The 24,407-nt window shown below is 37.5% G+C and overlaps 1 non-coding gene across 1 annotated transcript; it reads left to right on the forward strand.

The window, feature by feature from the left end:
* The first annotated feature begins 19,106 nt into the window (after positions 1-19,106).
* LOC112788100 (small nucleolar RNA R71) lies at positions 19,107-19,214 on the forward strand. Its single transcript, XR_003195479.1, has one exon. It is a non-coding gene; the product is annotated as a small nucleolar RNA R71 (small nucleolar RNA).
* Positions 19,215-24,407: the final 5,193 nt, after the last annotated feature.

Raw genomic sequence — 24,407 nt, forward strand, 5'->3', positions numbered from 1 at the left:
AGCTTTCTTTTGTACATGGCTTGATTGAGCTTGCTTGCTAATGGTCCAGGGGTTGGATTGCTTGTGGTTGACCCTTTATTCTTCATGAATATTGTCCTTGGTAGCTTGGTCACAATCCTCTTCTTGGTGCTTTTGTTAATTGCCTTCACTTCCTTGAATCCAAGTCTTGGTGGTTGTGTGATTGTTGGAGTCTTCTTTTCATCAAGAGCCTCTTGTATTGGTGGTTCCCTGAGCCTTTCCTCTTTCTTCTTTACTTCACTTGAGTATGAATTCTCTTGAGTATCTTCCTCTATTTTTTCTTCATGATTTTCCATTAATTCCTTTGGGAGGGAATCTTTATGTTTCATTGTCACCTCAAGTAGCTTTTGTGATTGTAAAATCCTTGGCTCATGTCCCTCATCCTTTCTTGCAATTTCACTTGCAACAGGGACCTTTTGTTCTTGTTTTTCCATTTTCTCACTCACAAATTGGTCTTCATCCTCACTGTTTGATGGTTCTAAGTTCCCCTTTGTTTGCTCTAAGGGCCCATTCATCTTCTTGAAGATGATTTCTTTCCAGGATTGGGATTGTGTGTATCTTTCCATGAGTTTTCTGTGTATTTCAATGGCTTGGCATTGGCTTTCTAAGGGTTTTTTGGACCATTGAAGGTAATCCTCATCTGCTGGTTCAAGAGATGAAGGTTGAGAGTAATTTTGGTGACATGGATGTGTTGTGGTGAAGTTGTGTTGAGGGGTGTGGAATGAGTTGTGTGATTGATAGGATGACTTGTATGGATTTTGGAGGAAACTTTGTGTTGAGGCATAATCAAGTGATGAAGAACTTTCAAATGAGAAACTGGGACGTGAGGGTGGATGCTCTTTCATTCCTTGGTGATACTCCCAACCACCATTATAATAATGACTTGAATCATTTTGTGGTGGTGGGAAGTATCCCATATGATTCTCTTGCTCATCTTGTGTCTCTGAAGCAAATCTCCATGAATTGGAGTGTTCATAATTGGTATTTTCTTGGTGATATTCCCAGCCACCATTAGGGATTGGTGATGGTGGGTAATATCCCATAAAATTTGTTTGATCATAAGATGAGTTGAACTCCATTTGAATTTTGTAAAATACAACACCAAGGAAAATTAAAATTACACATATCAGAGATGAGAATTTCTTAGTGAGGCAAAAACTCAAACACCTTAGTTTAAATCTAAAACAGAAAACAAAAATAAAGAAAATGCTTGATCTAGACTTCTCACCCACTTAATCATTGTTGATCTAAATAAATCCCCGGCAACGGCGCCAAAAACTTGATGGATTTTTTGGAAAACAAATTCCAATCACCTAAAACTCACCGGCAAGTGTACTGGGTCGCATCAAGTAGTAAAACTCACTTAGAGTGAGGTCGATCCCACAGGGATTGATGGATTAAGCAACTTTAGTGGGTGATTAGTTTAGTCAAGCTAACATTGAGTGAATTATGTTAAATGTAGCCAACAGAAAGTAAATTGCAAGTAACTTAAAGAACAAGAAAATAAAATAGCTTAAACTTAAATTGCAAGAAATGTAAATTGCAGAAACTTAAATTGCAAGAAATGTAAATGACTGAATCTTAAAGTGCAAAAAATGTAAATTGCTTGAATTATAAAAGGGATTGGGAGCTGGAATTGTAGAATTTAAACAAGCAGAAGCAGATTTCAACAAACAATAGAATTAAAGATGAATTGAATTGCAATATATCTTAAACAGAAAAGCAAAAATACTTGAAGAATGAAAACAGAAAAACTGATGCTTAATTTGCAGCAATTAAAAGGATGTTGAAGATCTTAGGGGTGGAAGAGACTAGAAAACAAGTCTAGATCTCAAATCCTTCCTTGATCCAACAAGAACAATTGCAAAATGAAAATATAAAAGTAAATTACAGAAGAAAAGAAAGTGAAAGCAGTAAACAGAATTTGAATTAAGAGAGAGCTTTCAAGGTGGAATTGAAACAGAAGTTCTTCAATTCTCCACCCAAGATCCAAAACGAAAAAGAAAACTAAGAGAGAGCTCTCTCTAATGGAGCTGCCCTCCAATATTCTCTAATGGGGCTCTCTCCTAATGAGATGGAATTGATGCCTTTATATAGGCTTTACAAAGTGAAGATGAAAATGAAATTGAAATTCTAAACAAATCACAATTAAAATAAATTCCTAAGCTAACTAATCCTTGTGCCATTGAGTCATGTGGGCTTTGATTGCTTTGGAGTGGAATTGGGTTGAAGATGAATTCGGATGGCCTTGGTCTTGAGGAGAAATCTGCGTGCAAATTGGATTGTTGAGCAATTCACGTTTGAGTTGATTTTTGAGGCAAACATTGACTCAAACGTCTTCGTGAAACCCATTATGCAGATCGGCCTTTTTACTATCATCGGCGTTTGAGTCCAAGTTTGAGGCCCAACTTGGACGCAAACGTTGACACTTGTTGCACATCAAGTCTTGGGATGCTACTTTGTCCTCTTGTCAAAGTTGCCAATTTCATGCCCACTATAGACTATTATATACGTTTAGAAAGCTCTAAATGTCAACTTTCTAACCCAATTAGAATCACCTCAATTGGACATCTACAACTCAAGTTATGCTCCTTTGAAGAGGACAGGGTTGCTGGCTTTGTTGTGCGACGTTTGCCTCAAACGTGGTCGAAAACGCCAGATTCTGGAGGCTCAAATGCATTGTCCACCCCATACTATTATATATTTTTGAAAAGCCCTGAATGTCTACTTTCCAATGCCATTGGGAGCGCATAGTTTGGAGCTTTATAGCTCGAGTTATACTCCATCGAAGGTGCAGAGGTCAGTTGGCCTCACTGCAAGTTGACACCATGTTCGTTTATGTACATTTCGGGGCAGTTTTCTCCCTCAATTTTAGTGTCCACCATGCAGTGCCATATATGCTTGGAAAGCTCTCGATTCCTACTTTCCATTTCTTTTTTAATCACCTCATTTGAAGCTCTGTAGCTCAAGTTATTCTTGTTGGAAGTATACCCCTTCAGGCTGTGAGGAGAAACGTTTGACCTCGAGTTTGAGGCAAACGTTGGCGCAAACTTGGCATGCATCCAGGGTGAAATTGTGCTCTTCCTCATGTTTGAGTCCAAGTTTGAGGCAAACTTGAGCTCAAACGTGAGTTCCTTTCCTTGCTTTTTGTCATTCCCTTTTTTTTCAACCTTCTTCCAAACTTCGTTCCACCTATCATCAATCAACAATTGCATCAAAGCTGTGCTATAGTCATGAGAGTTCTTCTTCTTCTTGAAATTCAAGTGATTATGGCACAAAAACTCATGAAAATACATCAATTTATCCATGGTTGATTGAATCTAAGGAAAACATGAAATTCTACCCAAATGGCTTACTTATGGCTCAAGAAAGTGCATAAAACCTATTGAAAACAAATTAAAACGGCTAGTAAAACTAGGCTAAGATGACTTGTCATCAAGCATTGACTTCATTGATTCCCTGGTGGAAGAAGTCAATATGGCCGAAAGCTCCAAGGACAGGCTTGATGATATCCTAGATGATAATCAGCCTGATTCAGAGGAACCTGTGGAAACTTCTGAGGAAAAGGAGAAGCCTCCTAAGCTCGAGCTTAAGCCATTACCCCTCTCCCTGAAATATGTATTTTTGGGAGAGGGAGATACCTATCTTGTGATCATAAGCTCTACACTAGAGCCGTAGGAAGAAGAAGCACTAGTTCAGGTGCTTAAAACCCATAGGACCGCCCTTGGGTGGTCAATCAGTGACCTTAAGGGCATTAGCCCTGCTAGATGCATGCATAAAATCCGGCTGGAGGATAATGCCAAACCAGTGGTACAACCACAGAGGCAATTGAACCCAGCCATGAAGGAAGTAGTGCAAAAGCAGGTAACTAAACTCTATGAGGCTGGAATTTTTTATCTCATTTCTAACAGTCCATGGGTGAGCCCAGTCCAGGTTGTTCCTAATAAGGGTGGAATGACAATGGTTCACAATGACAAGAATGAGCTGATCCCAAAAAGGACAGTTACAGGGCGGCGTATGTGCATTGATTACAGAAAAAACTCAATGACGCCACCAGGAAAGATCACTTTCCTTTACCCTTCATTCACCAAATGCTAGAGAGGCTAGCAGGTCATGCTTTTTATTGTCTCCTGAATGGATATTCCGGGTACAATCAAATAGCAGTAGATCCACAAGATCAAGAGAAGACGGCATTCACATGTCCTTCGAGCGTATTCGCCTATAGACGAATGTCATTTGGCCTGTACAATGCACCTGCCACCTTTCAGAGATGTATGTTATCCATCTTCTTACATGGTAGAGTTCCTTGAAGTATTCATAGATGACTTCTCTGTTTATGGAGACTCATTTGACCCCAGTCTTGGTCATCTGACCCTGGTCCTAAAAAGATGCCAAGAAACAAACATAGTTCTAAACTAGGAGAAATGCCACTTCATGGTAACTGAAGGCATTGTTCTTGGGCATTGGATCTTAAACAAAGGGATAGAAGTGGATCAAGCTAAGGTGGAAGTAATCGAACACTTGCCTCTACCTACTAGTGTTAAGGCTATTAGAAGCTTCCTAGGAGATGCAGGATTCTACAGGCGGTTTATAAAAGATTTTTCTAAAATCCCCAAACCCCTGTGTAATCTCCTGGCTTCTGATGTTCCATTCGTCTTTGACCAAGAATGCCTGCATGCCTTTGAAACTCTGAAGGCCAAGCTTGTCAGTGCTCCTATCATCTCTACACCCAACTGGAACCTGCCATTTGAGCTAATGTGTGATGCAAGTGATCATGCATTTAGCACAGTCCTAGGTCAGAGACATGACAAGCTTCTGCATGTCATTTACTATGCTAGTCGCGTATTAAATGATGCACAGAAAAACTACACTACTACAAAAAAGGAGCTCCTTACAGTGGTTTATGCCATTGACAAGTTTAGATCCTTGATGAAGAAACCAAAAGCATGGGTTTAGATTTTTCACACTAAAAATAGGATTGACATTGAAAGTATAGTACAAACCCAACAATTGATCATCAATCAAATGTTATCACAATTTGAATCAAATATAAACCGAGAGTCTTTGAACCTCGGGTCATTCTCCCTAGGATGCAATTGGAAGTGTTATGCTTTCGGTTGTGGAGGCAAAAAGGGGTTTTGAAATCAATAAATGAAAGGTTAAAAGAACTAAGAAATAAAAGAACTAAGGAATGAGCAAAATTATGAATTAATACAAGTAAAGAGAGACAAGGTCAAAACTAGTGAAATTGCTATAAATGCAATAAAGTGCCTTGACTTAAGAATGAGAGTCTAAGGAATCCTATCATCGCCATAACCACAACTATGATAATTATGATGACTCAATCTCACCTAGTTAACCCCTAACATCGAGGAGTAAGTCAAGCAAGCATAATTGATCTTAATCCATAAGTCCTAGCTAACTTACCAAACTAGTTGATAAAAAGCTAGAGTCAATGGAAACAAGAGTTAACTAACTACCCAAGAATTACCACTAAATGTCGGACATTATGACTCTAGTATCCTAGAAACTCAAATCCCAAGCCAAGGTGTGAAAATCTACTCAAAACCCATAATTGGCATTTTCACAAACACCTTGTGTGCATAAAAATAAAACATGAAAAATTGCAAGGAAAAATAGAAAACTATAACAAACTATCAACAATATCAACAAGAGACACGCAATCAAGCATAAAGAAAGTATGAAACAATAAATTCATCAATCAAAACTTCAAGAAATTAAAATTGTAAATATTGACAAAATGCTTGAACCAAAGAGAAATTGAAAGTAATAGTGATGTAATTAAAGAGGAATTAAAGAGTACTTACAATTAAAGAAGCAAAATCCAAGAGAAAAGCTTGCTATAAAATGCTACAATTAAAATTGCATAAACCCTAGGAGAGCTCTCTACTCTACTCCTACTCCTACTCCTAATTAACTATGCTAAGAAAATGTAAAAAATGTGGCCTTCTACTCTAATGCCTTCATAGGGCTTCAATCCCCCTTGATATAGCACTTCCCATTCAGCATTAGTGCTTCCAAAATTGGGCCAAAGGTCCCCAAAGTCGCGCAGCACGTGTTTCATTAATGAAATCACGTGTTGGGTCCTATGCGTATGCACAGACGTGTGTGTACGCACACTTTGCTGTTTTGGCTCCTGTGCGTATGCACAGGTACTTGATTTCTTCCACTTTTGCCTATCCATTCTTGCCTAAATGACCTGAAATCACTCACAAAATATATCACAGCATCGAATGGCATAAAAGTGGAATTAAATTATTCAATTTAAGCACAAAAATGCATGTTTTCACATTTAAGTCCAAATTAGGGAGATAACACAAAAGTATGCTATTTGAGTGCTTAAGTGTGAGTTTATGTGATGAAATCCATCCAAATCGAGCTAAAATATATCAAAAAGTATGGACCCATCAATTCCTCCACACTTAAACAATAGCATGTCCTCATGCTCAACCAAACAAGGAGAATAATCAAAGGGTAATCAACTTATTGAATGCAACTATCTATATACATGCAAGTATACTATATATTATCTATGTATATATATCTATTTATAGTATTCTATTGAATAGGTGAAAACAAACAATCAAATTCTCAAGCAAGAATATAGACAAATAGGGCCAAGCAAGGAATTAATCCAATGCAAGCAAAGTCTAGAGAATTGATTCAACTCATCAAAATGAAGCAACTTGCAAGAATACATGATAAGAGATATAGAAACATAGAATTGAGTAATTGAACCCTCACTAGGTGTGTATACACTCTCAACGCTCAAAAGTGTTTAGGGTCAATCCCCTCAAGTCTCCTCCTAATCATGCTTTCAAGGATTTGCTTTTCATCTAACAATCAACAAATATGTGATGCATGAGTGCAAGTATCATGAGGTCTTTAGAGGGTTGTAATGGGGTTAGGGTTAAGGTAGGATAAATATGGCTAAGTGGACTAAGGAATTGGATCTTTGATTAGCTCAAGTGTCCAACTCAACCTATATTAACCAAATAACAAAATATGCAACCTAATTTCCCGTTCCCACTTTTTTTTATACACATTCATGCACCATTTTCATCCACATCCGCATATGCATTTCTTATTCATATATTTTTTTCTTTCTTTGGGGCAACCTTTGTCCCTTTTTATTATTATTATTTTTTTTCATATATATTTTTTTCTATTTCTTTTTCTTTTTCTATGACAGATGCATATGGTTAAAGCAAAATTGATACATGAATATGCACCCATTTTTCAAAATTTTCAATGAATTACCCAAAAATGTACAATTTCATTTACTATCAATGTTTCCCAAAGTTCTCCCACACTTAAATAAAACACACTCCTTCAACCTAAGCTAATCAAGGATACAATCCAAGGTAAATCATGGTTTTCCACTTAAGGTTTGTGATGTGCTGATGCCAGGGCATTTTGGCCAGTTTCACTAACCTTTTCTTTACTATTTTAGGGTAGTTTCATGCATTTTCTTAGTAAATAAGCATGTTTTGGGTAGAAATACACTTACATCTTGATTCAAGCAAACATTGTGAACTTTACATGATTTCTTGAGAATTATGCATGAATTGTGTACCGACCCAATTTTCAGTATGCCTAGGACTTACTAGAAATCGAGTGCTACCAATTTGTCATCCTAATTATTATCTATTATTTATTATATGAGCCTGATTCGTTGTTAAAAGCGTAGTTAGTTAGTGAGGTACTTTTTTTTCTGAAAACATTTGGATTAATAAACATAATCATTTATAATCAATTCATAAATAAAAACAGATAAAACAGTTATAAACAATCACACATAAATACATCACAAGCAGCTAACAACATTTAGTGATTCAGCCTTTATTAGAGTATAGACTTTTAGTTAGAACACCCCTAGATATAGCTAGATAATAACTATATACATATACATACATACAACATCCCAAGTCCTGACCTGTTCAAGAGGTCCCTAAGCTGGCACCTAGGCTAGCCTAGACTCTATACTCGCCTAGTCCCTCTAAACTACTAAAGCGAGGGAAAGTGCGTTTTATGTCTTCAAAACTCAAGTCAGGTGGAACGTCACCAAAAGATGGAACATCATCTACTATTCCTATGCACGATCAGACATTGCCATATGACGTCTCTCTGGTACCTCATCAGGTAGCCACACAACAGGAGTCTCGTACACAGGATTTAGGCTAAAGTGCGCATACGAACGGGGTGTAGACATTGGCTGGTCTCATAGTATATACATATAAACAGATAAAGAGATTCACCCTAGACTCAGAAGACTACCTAGAGCGGAATCCTCTTTGTGAAACGGTCATCAGTAGATTACGGAAGGGTACTCCTGCTTCTATCTGAAGGGGGAAGGGAGAGAGAAAGGGTAAGAACTGGGGAGTTCTTAGTGGGACCGGGGTTATTAGTTAAGTTCATTAATTTGTGTCGCTTAGCAGATATATAGCAGAATACCGAGAAGTAGTGAATAGAAGATACAGATAAATAGAGAAAATAGAGAAAATAGAAAGCAAAACACAAACAAAAGAATACAAGAAAACAAAACACAGACACAGTGAATAGAATACAAACAAAGAAAGCAAACATTCATTCAGCAATCATAACAGAAGAAATGCACAACCAAGTATGATGCATGTCTGTCCTATGCAGGCCAGGAGCTCACGTGTCGGTTTACACCCTGCAGCCCAACATTACCCAGGAACTAGTCCTAGATATGGCTTATTCTCTGTAGGTGAACTTCGGCCTACAAAAATAGCACTCCCGTAAGTGAACTTCGGCTTACAGGAATAGTCTAAACACAACACAACAACTTTTTGTAGGTGAACTTCGGCCTACAGAAATAACACCTCTGTAAGTGAACTTTGACTTACAGAAAAGTCTAATTACAGCACAACAACTTTCTGTAGGTGAACTTCGGCCTACAGAAATGACACCTCTGTAAGTGAACTTCGGCTTACAGGAATCACAACTCTCTGTAGGTGAACTTCGGCCTACAGGAGCAACACCCTGAGATACACAATTGATATTCACTGTAGGTGAACTTCGGCCTACAGGAATAATAACTCACTGTAGGTGAACTTGGGCCTACAGGACCTCTAGGGCCAATAGAAAAGAAGCAGATGAATATACAAATATCTGTAGTTGCCTTAATTCAACAAATGACCTTTCAACAGGCCCTCTGCTTATTCTCTATTCTCTTTATCATATTACTCTTTTCACTTTGTCTTTTTACTCTGCTCTGATTACTCTGTTCTCTGTATCTCTTTACTTTTTTCTGATTACTCTTTCCTCTGTATCTATATTACTCTTTTTCTCTTTATCTCTTTACTTTAATCTGGTTGCCCTGTTCTCTGTGTTTCTCTACTCTGCTCTGATTTCTCTGTTTAACGTATGTATTTAAAGTTTATATAAATTTCGGTATGAATAGTTAGTCTGTCCCAAGTATAGGTTCATTAAGTCTATACTGAAACAGTTTAACTTTTCATATTATACCTAACCCTGGGTGCAACTCAAGAACTAACTATGTTGCTCCTAGTTCGTTTACTAATCTCTGTCTGTTTTTCTGTCATTAAAACTTTACAAACTTTTCTTTGGTGTTTATCTTTTCTTTAACTTTTTATCTTTCATTTATCTTTGCCTCACTAACATGTTATTACCACTCCCTAAGTGTTTTATGAAGGTAATTATGAGATTCTGCGCTTAAAGTTGTCTTTCTAAAGCTTTTACAGAAAACTGCCTTTTCCGCATTATTTTATTATTTTTATTAAAATAATATTTTTAATTAAATATTATTATTTAATATTTTATTATTATTTATTATTTTATCATTAAATTTTCGAAAATTACCCCTTTTTAACTTTTAACCTTTAAAATTCACTTTTAATATTTCTACTTTAACCACCCTAACTTTCAGAAATTACAAAATAATCCCTCAAACACCAAAAATTTTACTTCCTTGCCCTTTTCAAGATCTAAGGCCTGTTCTTCCATGTTCTTCATCACACTCAAAGTGTTCTTCATGTTCTTCGTATATTCTTCAGATTCTTTCTCTGTTTTTACCCGTTTTTCAGTCTTTTCAGCAACCGATTTTTACCAAAATTCATAATAAATTCCCAGCCACTAAAACCCCATCTTTTCTACATGATTTTAACATAAATTGAATCCCAATTTAAGGCCTAGGGTTCGTTTTTCTAGCATCCCTCAAGAACAATATTCATAGCTTGAATATCATCAAATTTCATCAAAATTTCAACAAACTTTCACCAAGAATAACTCATATAAGCAATCAATTTCAAGCATAACCAAACCATATCATAATTACACATCTCAAACACAATCAATCAAGATTAAATTCGTCACACCCTACCTTGATTTGCTGCTCCAAATCCGGTTACTCTTTGAAGTGTTCTTAAAGCACTTTTTCCTCCTAAAACACATCAAGAACAACTTTAAATCCACAAACTCTCAACTGACCAAATCTCCCTCAGCACGTTAGGAAGAGATATCTCACCATAGACTTGCTAGAAATTAACGTTTCTTGGCCCTCAAGTCAAGTTAAGCATGATTCCTAAGGAAGAACATCAAGAAAACACATGTTTTGCATGGTTTTCCTTGAAAATCGAATTGAAGAGGGAGGGAGAGAGCCATCTCACCTTATTTCCAGCCTTGATAAGTCACATGGTTATGTAGAGGAAAAAGAGAGGATCATTTTGGTGAAATCGGAGTTTTGATTTGAGTTTTGGTCAGAAGAAATCAAGCTTTGAAGATTAAGTGTTCATGAAGTTTTCTCTCTTTTCTCTCCTTTCAATTTCGGCCAAAGGGAGTAAATGACCAGCCTTGGAGTGTCTTGAGGGTGTAAGGTGAGTTGTGATTGGTTGGCTTGGAGGTGGGTTAAAATAATATTAAAATATCTCAGGTGTATAACTACTGAAACTAGATGTATCGGAACACTTGTAAAAACATCTCTAAAAATTATTTTCTGAGCTACTAGCATAAATGACAGTAGTAACATATTTATTATGAGAATAAAACATGTATAATGAGGCCTTAGCATTGCTAAAGTCATCAGAGAGTGCTGGTGCTAAGCTGCACTAGTAAACTGTGAACCCAATTAAACCGATTTCCTGTTTTTAACTAAAACAGACCAAGTAACCTTATAATATCTTTCAAGAAACTTCTAATACTAATATAATGATAATATTATACTATTATATTTCTTCTCTCATGAATCGAGTCCGGTTCGTCAAACTGAGCCTATTTACGAAAACTAGAATCAAAACTCCTAACCGATACGGTTCAAAAACTAGGTTCTCCGTGGCCGCGTTGTCGAGCTTGCCTCAAAAGAGGTTTTGGCTTAAAGATGACATAATGACAATGAGAATTGAGATGCTTGATGATACAGCAGAGGTGTTCCCTTTACTGATCTTCCAGAGAAATTCGTGCCTGCAGAAAAGATCTCGCGTACTCGAAAATCGGGGTTGTTACAAATTGGATAATGCATGATCTCATGACTTGGAATAGAGCTTTGATGCACTTTATTTGCTTGATTTCAGGACAAAGGAAGCAAGGAAGAGCCACGTTAGTAGCCACGTTATTCTAATTAACGTGACCACTAACGTGGAATGGGCATAAGCTTGTGGCATTAATGAGAAAAGTGATCGCCAATAACGCCTTCGAAAGCCATCATAGCCCATGTTAGTTGCCACGTTAGTTACAGTAATGTGGGAGCTAACGTGGAAAGAAAAGAGGAGCTCCAACGTTAGTGGTAAAAGTGAACACCATTAACGTTCCAAAAGGCCATACATAAGCCACGTTAAGAGCCACGTTAATCTAATTAACGTGAACTCTAACGTGGGAGGAGGAAGAAATTGCCAACGTTAGTGACAATCACCTTTGTCACTAATGTTGGACTAGGCCAACATTGCCCATGTTAGTGGTCACGTTAAGACTACTAACGTGAAGGGTAACGTGGAGCAAGGAGTGATAGGCCAACGTTAGTGACACTCACCTTTGTCACTAACGTTAGAGATGGCAATTACCACCACGTTAGTGGCCACATTAATCTAATTAACATGAACTCTAACGTGGGAAGGAGGGGCGTTTGGAGCTTTAGTGACAAAGGTAAGTGTCACTAATGCTCTCAAAGCTTATGCATGCCCACGTTAAGGGTCACGTTAGTTATACTAACGTGAACTCTAATGTGGGGAAAAGAGGCAATTAGCAACGTTATTGGAAAAGGTGAATGCCAATAACGTTTGTGAAGGACCAAGAGGCAACGTTAGTGGTCACATTAGTGCCACTATCATTGAAGTTAACGTGGATCATTTTGGTTTGGAACGTTAGTGAAAAAGGTGATCGTCACTAACATTCTCGAACCCACATTTTCACTTAACGTTAACACCACTAACGTCCTAACTAACGTCCATGCCTAACTCACACTTTTTCTGCAAGCAAAGCTGAGCCCACTGAAGACTATAACTGCTTCAACTCAAGATCAAAGGCCCATATCCAAGACTTGAAGAGCCAACTAGAAGATCAGAAGAGTAGTATATATAGGAGTAGTTTTGAACTAGTAAAGAGAGCTTTTTGCATTTGGGAGAACTACACTTTGTATATTTTACTTTCTCTGTAATTTCTAGTTTAATTTGACAATGCATTCTTCTTTATCTTCTTCTATTTCCAGAGCTATGAACAACTAAATCCCTTTTCATTGGGTTAGGGAGCTCTGTTGTAATCTGATGAATCAATAATAGTTTTCATTATTCTTCTTCTTTCCTTTCTTTTGATTTTACTAGAAGGCTTTCGATCTTCATCCAATTGGGTAGTTGTCTTGGAAAAGAAGCTATTCATACTTGGATCTCTTCGGAACCTTGTAAGAGGAATAAAGAGATCATGCTAGAAATACTTTCTCATGTTGGACCAAATTGGGGTTTGGATGGATATAGTGACATATAATCCTACCAACACTTTGATTTGGGAATACATGTGGTATAATCAGTGACCATACTTCATCTCTTATCATGAGCAATTAGACCAAGGAATTGGCTATTGATCAAGATTTGAGAGATTGAATCACCAAGGAATTGGAATCCAATCACTTAAGATTGCCAAGGAGATCAATGAATGCATTGATTGAGGAAGAGATGAGAATGAACTTGATCCGGAGAATACAACATCTCCTGAGCCCAATGCATCCCCCATTACTGATCTTACCCATTCTCTTTACTTTCTGTCATTTACTTTTATGTTCATTTCCCCGACTTCCGTTTAAGATTCTGCAATTTACTTTTCGTCATTTACATTCTGCCATTAACTTCCAGCAATTACATTTTCTGTTATTTACTTCTCCACCATTCACTTTTCTGCAAATCTCAACTCAATTTCTGCTTAGCTCAACTAGAACATTCCTCTGATTAAAGTTTCTTGACCAATCAATCCCTGTGGGATTCGACCTCACTCTATTGTGAGTTTTTACTTGACGACTGGTGCACAGAAATTGTGATTACACTTTGATTATGTGAAATTCATTGCTCTTTCTTTCCCTGGTAATGGCACCAAAAACATGATGCCAATACCATGGCTCACAACTTCGCACAACTAACCAGCAAGTGCACTGGGTCGTCCAAGTAATACCTTACGTGAGTAAGGGTCGAATCCCACGAAGATTGTTAGTATGAAGCAAGCTATGGTCACCTTGCAAATCTCAGTCAGGTAGGGTTAAATGTGATTGGATTAGATAATTAAAAGGTAAATAATAAAGGATAGAAATACTTATGTAATTTATTGGTTTGAATTTCAGATAAGCGAATAGAGATGCTTTCGTTCCTCTGAACCTCTGCTTTCCTGCTATCTTCATCCAATCAGTCTTACTCCTTTCCATGGCTGGCTTTATGTGATACATCACCATTGTCAATGGCTACTTTCGGTCTTCTCTCGGAAAAATGATCCAAATGCCCTGTCACGGCACGGCTAATCGTCTGGAGGCATCACCCTTGTCAATGGTTTCATCTTATCCTCTCAGTGAAAAAGGTCAACACACCCTGTCACGGCACGGCTATTCATCTGTCGGTTCTCGATCATGCTGGAATAGGATTTACTATCCTTTTGCGTTCTGTCACTACGCCCAGCAATTGCGAGTTTGAAGCTCGTCACAGTCATTCAATCATTGAATCCTACTCGGAATACCACAGATAAGGTTTAGACCTTCCGGATTCTCTTGAATGCCGCCATCATTCTAGCTTACACTACGAAGATTCTGATTAAGAGATCTAAGAGATACTCATTCAATCGAAGGTAGAACGGAGGTGGTTGTCAGGCACGCATTCATAGGGAATGATGATGATTATCACGTTCATCACATTCAGTTTGAAGAGCGAATGAATATCTTAGAAGTGAAATAAGATGAGTTGAATAGAAAACAGTAGTACTTTGCATTAATCTTTGAGGAACAGCAGAGCTCCACACCTTAATCTATGGAGTGTAGAAACTCTACCGTTAAAAATATATAAGTGAAAGGTCCAGGCATGCCCGAATGGCCAGCCCCTCTGATCTAAGAACCAGGCGTCCAAAGATGTCTAATACAGTAGTAAAAGGTCCTATTTATAATAAACTAGTCACTAGGGTTTACAGAAATAAGTAATTGATGCATAAATCCACTTCCGGGGCCCACTTGGTGTGTGCTTGGACTGAGCTTGAGTGCTGCACGTGTAGAGGTACTTCTTGGAGTTGAACGCCAGTATTTGTGCCAGTTTGGGCGTTCAACTCTGGTTTTGGATCCTTTTCTGGCGCTGGACGCCAGAATTGGGCAAAGAGCTGGCGTTGAACGCCAGTTTGCGTCATCTAAACTTGGCCAAAGTATGGACTATTATACATTTCTGGAAAGCCCTGGATGTCTACCTTCCAACGCAATTGGAAGCGCTCAATTTCGAGTTATGTAGCTCCAGAAAATCCACTTTGAGTGCAGGGAGGTCAGAATCCAACAGCATCAGCAGTCCTTCTTCAACCTCTGAATCTGATTTCTGCTCAAGTCCCTCAATTTCAGCCAGAAAATACCTGAAATCACAGAAAAACACGCAAACTCCTAGTAAAGTCCAGAAATGTGAATTTAACATAAAAACTAATGAAAACATCCCTAAAAGTAACTAGATTCTACTAAAAACATACTAAAAACAATGCCAAAAAGCGTATAAATTATCCGCTCATCACAACACCAAACTTAAATTGTTGCTTGTCCCCAAGCAACTGAAAATCAAATAGGATAAAAAGAAGAGAATATACTATAAATTCCAAACTATCAATGAAACATAGCTCTAATCAAATGAGCGGAACTTATAGCTTTTTGCCTCTTGAATAGTTTTGGCATCTCACTTTATCCATTGAGGTTCAGAATGATTGGCATCTATAGGAACTCAGAGTTCAGATAGTGTTATTGATTCTCCTAGTTCAGTATGATGATTCTTGAACACAGCTTCTTTATCAGTCTTGGCCGTGGCCCTAAGTACTTTGTTTTCCAGTATTACCACCGGATACATAAATGCCACAAACACATAATTGGGTGAACCTTTTCAGATTGTGACTCAGCTTTGCTAAAGTCCCCAATTAGAGGTGTCCAGGGTTCTTAAGCACACTCTTCTTTTGCTTTGGACCTTGACTTTAACCGCCCAATCTCAAGTTTTCACTTGACACCTTCACGCCACAAGCACATGGTTAGGGACAGCTTGGTTTAGCCGCTTAGGCCAGGATTTTATTCCTTTAGGCCCTCCTATCCACTGATGCTCAAAGCCTTGGGATCCTTTTTATTTGCCCTTGCCTTTTGGTTTTAAGAGCTTTTGGCTTTTTCTGCTTGCTTTTTCTTTTTCTTTCTATTTTTTTTTTGCCTATTTTTTTTCTACAATCTTTGTTCTTTGCTGCTTTCTCTTGCTTCAAGAATCATTTTTATGATTTTTCAGATTATCAAATAACATGTCTCCTAGTCATCATTCTTTCAAGAGCCAATATATTTAACATTCTTAAACAACAACTTCAAAAGACATATGTACTGTTCAAGCATACATTCAGAAAACAAGAAGCATTGTCACCACATCAATATAATTAAGCTAAGTTCAAGGATAAATTCGAAACTCATGTACTTCTTGTTCTTTTGAATTAAAACATTTTTCATTTAAGAGAGGTGATGGATTCATAGGACATTCATAACTTTAAGACAAAGTTACTAACTACTAATGATCATATAATGAAGACACAAACATGAATAAGCACTTAACATAGAAAACGAAAAACAGAAGAAATAAGAACAAGGAATGAATCCACCTTAGTGATGGTGGCGTTTCCTTCTTGAGGAACCAATGATGTCCTTGAGCTCTTCTATGTCTCTTCCTTGTCTTTGTTGCTCCTCCCTCATTGCTTTTTGATCTTCTCTTATTTCATGAAGGATGATGGAGTGCTCTTGATGTTCCACCCTTAGTTGCTTCCAATAATTGTGTGGAAGAAAATGTATCCCATGAGGTATCTCAGGGATCTCTTGATTTGCAGTCAAATGTTCTACCACTGAGCTATAGACTCTTGATGGAAGCTTTTGTCTTCCCTTTCCTCTTTCTAGAGGTTTCTCTGGCCTTAGGTGCCATCAATGGTTATGGAAAAAACAAAAAAGCTATGCTTTTACCACACCAAACTTAGAATGTTGCTCGCCCTCGAGCAAAAGAAGAAAGAATAGAAGAAGAAGAAGAAGATATGGAGGAGATGGATGGATGTGTGTATTCGGCCATATGGGTGGGATTGGGTGGGAGAGAGATGTTGAATTTTGAAGGTAGTGGGTGTATGGATGTGAGTGGTAAATGAAAAACAGAAGGGATGATCATGAATGGGAAGAGAGATGATGATGTAGGTGGGGATCCTGTGGGGTCCACAGATCCTGAGATGATCCTGTGGGGTCCACAGATCCTGAGGTGTCAAGGCATTTACATCCCTGCACCAATTTAGGCATGTAAAATGCCCTTGCACACAACTCTGGGCGTTCAGCGCCAGGTTGGTGCCCATTTTGGGCGTTCAACGCCCATTTGTTGCCATTTCTGGCGTTGAACGCCAGAACCATGCTTGTTCTGGGCGTTCAGCACCAGGATGCTGCTCATTTTGGGCGTTCAGCGCCAGAACTATGCTCTGTTCTGGCGTTGAACGCCAGACAGATGCTCCTCCAGGGTGTGATTTTTCTTCTGCTGTTTTTGATTCTGTTTTTGATTTTTTTGTTTATTTTGTGACTCCACATGATCATGAACCTATAAAGACATATAACTAAGAAAAATATAGTTAGATAAATAAAAATTGGGTTGCCTCCCAACAAGCGCTTCTTTAATGTCAATAGCTTGACAGTGGGCTCTCATGGAGCCTCACAGATTTTCAGAGCATTGTTGAGACTCTCCAACACCAAACTTAGAGTTTGGATATGGGAGTTCAACACCAAACTTAGAGTTTGGTTGTGGCCTCCCAACACCAAACTTAGAGTTTGACTGTGGGGGCTTTGTTTGACTCTGCTTTGAGAGAAGCTTTTTCTGCTTCCTCTCCATGGATGCAGAGAGAGATCCTTGAGTTGTAAACACAAGGTTGTCCTCTTTAAATTGAAGGATTAATTCTCCTCTGTCCACATCAATCACAGCTCTTGCTGTGGCTAGGAAAGGTCTTCCTAGGATGATGGATTCATCCTCTTCCTTTCCAGTATCCAGGACTATGAAATCAGCAGGGACGTAAAGGCTTTCAACCTTTACTAACACATCCTCTACTTGTCCATAAGCCTGTTTTCTTGAATTGTCTGCCATCTCTAATGAGATTTTAGCAGCTTGCACCCCATAGATTCTCAGTTTCTCTATTACAGAGAGGGGCATGAGGTTTATTCCTGAACCCAGGTCATACAGAGCCTTAAAGATCATGGTGCCTATGGTACAAGGTATTATGAACTTTCCAGGATCCTGTCTCTTCTGAGGCAATGTCAGTTGATCCAGATCACTTAGTTCATTGATAAACAAGGGAGATTCATCTTCCCAAGTTCCAATACTAAATAATTTGGCATTTAGCTTCATGAGTGCACCAAGAAACTTGGCAGTTTGCTCTTCAGTAACATCCTCATTCTCTTCAGAAGAGGAGTACTCATCAGAGCTCATGAATGGCATAAGGAGGTTCAATGAAATTCCTATGGTCTCTAGATGAGCCTCAGAGTCCTGTGGTTCCTCAGAGGGAAGCTCCTTATTGGTCACTGGACGTCCCAGGAGGTCTTCCTCCTTGGGATTCACGTCCTCCTCTCCTTCTTTGGGTTCGGCCATGGTGCTTATGTCAATGGCCTTGCACTCTCCTTTTGGATTCTCTTCTGTATTGCTTGGGAGAGTACTAGGAGGGATTTCAGTGATCCTTTTACTCAGCTGGCCCACTTGTGCTTCCAAATTTCTAATGGAAGACCTTGTTTCATTCATGAAACTTATAGTGGCCTTGGATAGATCAGAGACTAGATTTGCTAAGCTAGATGGATTCTGCTCAGAATTTTCTGTCTGTTGCTGAGTGGATGATGGAAAAGGCTTGCTATTGCTAAACTTGTTTCTTCCACCATTATTAAAGCCTTGTTGAGGCTTTTGATCCTTCCATGAGAAATTTGGATGATTTCTCCATGATGAGTTATAGGTGTTTCCATAAGGTTCACCCATGTAATTTACCTCTGCTATTGTAGGGTTCTCAGGATCATAAGCTTCTTCTTTAGAAGATGCCTCTTGAGTACTGTTGGATGCAGCTTGCATTCCATTCAGACTTTGAGAAATCATATTGACTTGCTGAGTCAATATTTTGTTCTGAGCCAATATGGCATTCAGAGTATCAATCTCAAGAACTCCCTTCTTCATAGGCGTCCCATTATTCACAAGATTCCTTTCAGAAGTGTACATGAACTGGTTATTTGCAACCATGTCAATGAGTTCTTGAGCTTCTGCAGGCGTTTTCTTTAGGTGAATGGATCCACCTGCAGAGGTATCCAATGACATCTTAGATAACTTAGACAGACCATCATAGAATATATCCAGGATGGTCCATTCTGAAAGCATGTCAGAAGGACACTTTTTGGTCAGTCCTTTGTATCTCTCCCAAGCTTCATAGAGGGATTCACCTTCTTTTTGTCTGAAGGTTTGAATATCCACTCTAAGCTTGCTCAGCTTTTGAGGAGGAAAGAACTTGGCTAGGAAAGCCTTGACCAGCTTATCCCAAGAGTTCAGGCTATCTTTAGGTTGAGAGTCCAACCATACTCTAGCTCTGTCTCTTACAGCAAAAGGGAAAAGCATGAGCTTATAGACTTCAGGATCTACTCCATTAGTCTTAACAGTATCACATATCTACAAGAATTCAGTTAAGAACTGAAAAGGATCTTCAGATGGAAGTCCATGAAACTTGCAGTTCTGCTGCATCAGAGAAACTAATTGAGGTTTCAGCTCAAAGTTGTTTGCTCCAATGGCAGGAATGGAGATGCTTCTTCCATGTAAATTGGAATTAGGTGCAGTAAAGTCACCAAGCATTCTCCTTGCATTATTATTATTTTCGGCTGCCATCTCCTCTTCTTGTTCGAAAATTTCTGAAAGGTTATCTCTGGATTGTTGTATTTTAGCTTCTCTTGGTTTCCTTTTCAGAGTCCTTTCAGGTTCTGGATCTGCTTCAACAAGAATATTCTTGTCCTTGCTCCTGCTCATATGACAAAGAAGAGGGCACAGAAAAAATAATAATAATAATAATAGGGAACCTTTATACCACAGTATAGAGGTCCTTGTGTGAGTAGAAGAAAAGAAGAAGAAAATCTGAACTCAGAGAGAGAGAGGGTTCGGATTTTTGGGGAGTGAGGGAGAGATGTTAGTAGATGAATAAATAAATAAAATAAGATGAGAGAGGGGAAATTTCAAAAATAATTTTTGAAAAAGAGTTAGTGATTTTTGAAAATAGTTTTTGAAAAAGGTTAGTAGTTTTTTCGAAAATTCAAAATAAAAATAAAATAATTAGTTAATTAAAAAGAAATTTTTGAAAAAGGGGGAAGATATTTTCAAAAATAGAGAGAGAGAGTTAGTTAGGTGGTTTTGAAAAAGGTAAGAAACAAACAAAAAGTTAGTTAGTTAGTTGAAACAAAAATCAATTTTGAAAAGATATGGAGTTGGGAAGTTAGAGAAGATATTTTGAAATCAAATTTTTGAAAAAAGATAAGATAAGAAGATATTTTTGAAAAGATATGATAGAAATTAGTTTTTGAAAAAGATTTGAATTTTTAAAATCACAATTAATGACTTGATTCACAAGAAATCACAAGATATGATTCTAGAACTTAAAGTTTGAATCTTTCTTAACAAGCAAGTAACAAACTTGAAATTTTTGAATCAAAACATTAATTGTTATTGTTATTTTTGAAAATTTGGTATAAAAATAAGAAAAAGATTTTTGAAAAATATTTTTAGAATTTTCGAAAATAACTAAGAAAAATGAAAAAGATTTTATTTTTGAAAAAGATTTTGAAAAAGATAAGATTTTTAAGTTGAAAATTTGATTTGACTCATAAAAACAACTAGATTTTAAAAATTTTTGAAAAAGTCAAATCTAATTTTCGAAATTATGAGATAAAAGAGGGAAAGATATATTTTTTTATTTTTGAATTTTTAATAATGAGAGAGAAAAACAAGAAAAATGATGCAATGCATGAAATTTTTAGATTAAAACAATGAATGCATGCAAGAATGCTATGAATGTCAAGATGAATACCAAGAACACTTTGAATGTCAAGATGAACACCAAGAACATATTTTTGAAAAATTTTTAATGCAAGGAAAACATGCAAGACACCAAACTTAGAATTCTTTAATGCTTAGACATAAAGAATTCAGGAATGCATATGAAAAACAAGAAAAGACACAAAACATGCAAATGCAAAGATCAAACAAGAAGACTTACCAAGAACAACTTGAAGATCATGAAGAACACTATGAATGCATGAATTTTCGAAAAAAATGCAAGATGCACATGCAATTGACACCAAACTTATAACATGACTCAAGACTCAAATAAGAAACATAAAAATATTTTTGATTTTTATGATTTTATGATTTTTTGTATTTTCTTTTAATTTTTTTTGAAAATCCTTTGAAAAAGAAAAATAAGGATTCCAAAATTTTTAATATGAATTCCAGGAATCTTGCCATGTTAGTCTAAAGCTCCAATCAAAGGGTCAGGCATGGCTTATTAGCCAGCCAAGCTTTAGTCAAAATATGAGTGTAATTCATTCAATTTTAAGCCAAAACTTCAGTCCAAAAGAATTTAGACATGGCTTTACAGCTAGCCAGGCTTCAACATGCTTCATGAAACACTAGAATTCATTCTTAAAAATTCTGAAGAAAAATAGATTTTTGAAAACATTTTTTTTTTCGAAAACAAAGGAGAAATTTTTGAAAGATTTTTGAAAAATTTTTGAAAACAAAACAAAAAGAAAATTACCTAATCTGAGCAACAAGATGAATCGTCAGTTGTCCAAACTCGAACAATCCCCGGTAACGGCGCCAAAGACTTGGTGCGCAGAAATTGTGATTACACTTTGATTATGTGAAATTCATTGCTCTTTCTTTCCCTGGTAATGGCGCCAAAAACATGATGCCAATACCATAGTTCACAACTTCGCACAACTAACCAGCAAGTGCACTGGGTCGTCCAAGTAATACCTTACATGAGTAAGGGTCGAATCCCACGGAGATTGTTAGTATGAAGCAAGCTATGGTCACCTTGCAAATCTCAGTCAGGTAGGGTTAAATGTGATTGGATTAGATAATTAAAAGGTAAATAATAAAGGATAGAAATACTTATGTAATTTATTGGTGAGAATTTCAGATAAGCGAATAGAGATGCTTTCGTTCCTCTGAACCTCTGCTTTCCTGCTATCTTTATCCAATCAGTCTTACTCCTTTCCATGGCTGGCTTTATGTGATACATCACCATTGTCAATGGCTACTTTCGGTCTTCTCTCGGGAAAATGATCCAAATGCCCTGTCACGGCACGGCTAATCGTCTGGAGGCATCACCCTTGTCAATGGTTTCATCTTATCCTCTCAGTGAAAATGGTCAACGCACCCTGTCACGGCACGACTATTCATCTGTCGGTTCTCGATCATGCTGGAATAGGATTTACTATCCTTTTGCGTTCTGTCACTACGCCCAGCAATCGCGAGTTTGAAGCTCGTCACAGTCATTCAATCATTGAATCCTACTCGGAATACCACAGACAAGGTTTAGACCTTCCGGATTCTCTTGAATGCCACCATCATTCTAGCTTACACCACGAAGATTCTGATTAAGAGATCTAAGAGATACACATTCAATCGAAGGTAGAACGGAGGTGGTTGTCAGGCACACGTTCATAGGGAATGATGATGATTGTCACGTTCATCACATTCAGGTTGAAGAGCGAATGAATATCTTAGAAGCGAAATAAGATGAGTTGAATAGAAAACAGTAGTACTTTGCATTAATCTTTGAGGAAGAGCAGAGCTCCACACCTTAATCTATGGAGTGTAGAAACTCTACCATTAAAAATACATAAGTGAAAGGTCCAGGCATGGCCGAATGGCCAGCCCCTCTGATCTAAGAACCAGGCATCCAAAGATGTCTAATACAGTAGTAAAAGGTCCTATTTATAATAAACTAGTCACTAGGGTTTACAGAAATAAGTAATTGATGCATAAATCCACTTCCGGGGCCCACTTGGTGTGTGCTTGGACTGAGCTTGAGTGCTGCACGTGTAGAGGTCCTTCTTGGAGTTGAAAGCCAGTATTTGTGCCAGTTTGGGCGTTCAACTCTGGTTTTGGATCCTTTTCTGGCGCTGTACGCCAGAATTGGGCAGAGAGCTGGCGTTGAACGCCAGTTTGCGTCATCTAAACTTGGCCAAAGTATGGACTATTATATATTGCTGAAAATCCCTGGATGTCTACTTTCCAACGCAATTAGAGGCGCGCCATTTCGAGTTCTGTAGCTCCAGAAAATCCACTTTGAGTGCAGGGAGGTCAGAATCCAACAGCATCAGCAGTCCTTCTTCAACCTCTGAATCTGATTTCTGCTCAAGTCCCTCAATTTCAGCCAGAAAATACCTGAAATCACAGAAAAACACACAAACTCCTAGTAAAGTCTAAAAATGTGAATTTAACATAAAAACTAATGAAAACATCCCTAAAAGTAACTAGATTCTACTAAAAACATACTAAAAACAATGCCAAAAAGCGTATAAATTATCCGCTCATCAACGACAATTCGGTATACTTACCGAAGGAAATTTTGTTGAGAGACAAGTTTTCATGCATCATTTGCTAATATCAAGAAAAATGGTGTAAATGAAGCTCAAAGGGGGTTAACAAGGGTAGATGCAAAGGGTAGGCTATATGGGTAAAGTAAGCTTTTATCAAGGATGGCCTCAATCATGCTCAATGCATTCAAACATCAAACATTGGAAATAAAGAATCAAGCAAAACCATGATTACAATCATAGAAGGAGCATAGCACACAATGAACAAAATTGTGGTTAAAATGTGTAACCACTCATTGAGGCTCAACAACTCACAAGGTTATTTTATTCTATCACCCTTCTATGTTCCATAAAAAAAAAATCATTCAAGCAAGTGTAAAAACAATTTTCCAAATCAATTCAATAGAATGCCCTTGAAACAAAATTCTTGAAAATTTTTTTGTTGTTTTTCACCAAAATTATTTCCTATGCATATGTTTGATGCGATGGATGCAATTTTGAAAATTTTCTAGTTCTCTTCCTAATTTTCAACAACCAAAAACTAACATGAACAATTAGGACAAAATTAAACTAGGTGCTATACTATTCACGTCATCCAATCACAACTTCTATCTATAAAATATATACCATGCAAAAGATGCAAAATGCAATAGCTATGGATAAATATATATATATATATATATATATATATATATATATATATTAGAAGAAAGTGCAATGCAACAATAAAAAACACTCCAAATATCTACAAGAAACATAATAAAAAAGAAACAAAAAATGAAGTGCAAAGTGTTCAGAAAAGAGAATTTACACCCCAAAATGACGAATCCTCCTCCACACTTAAATGTTTGCACGATTCTTCGTGCACTAACACAATCCGGGAAGAATGTCTCTAAGTTCCTCCACCCTCGGTTGGTGGATGCGGGGACTTAGGTTGTGTGGCATTGCCAAGTCCAATGTATGCTCGGCATCTCCATCCTCGATTTCCTCCTCCTCTTCGGGCTCCTTGACATTATGTCTCATCCACAAAAAGAATGAATAAAGCATAATCAGGAATCATAGGGCAAGTAACATAAAAAGGTAAAGG

The sequence above is a fragment of the Arachis hypogaea genome, chromosome 20 (assembly GCF_003086295.3).
Source record: "Arachis hypogaea cultivar Tifrunner chromosome 20, arahy.Tifrunner.gnm2.J5K5, whole genome shotgun sequence".
Taxonomy (NCBI): Eukaryota; Viridiplantae; Streptophyta; class Magnoliopsida; order Fabales; family Fabaceae; genus Arachis; species Arachis hypogaea.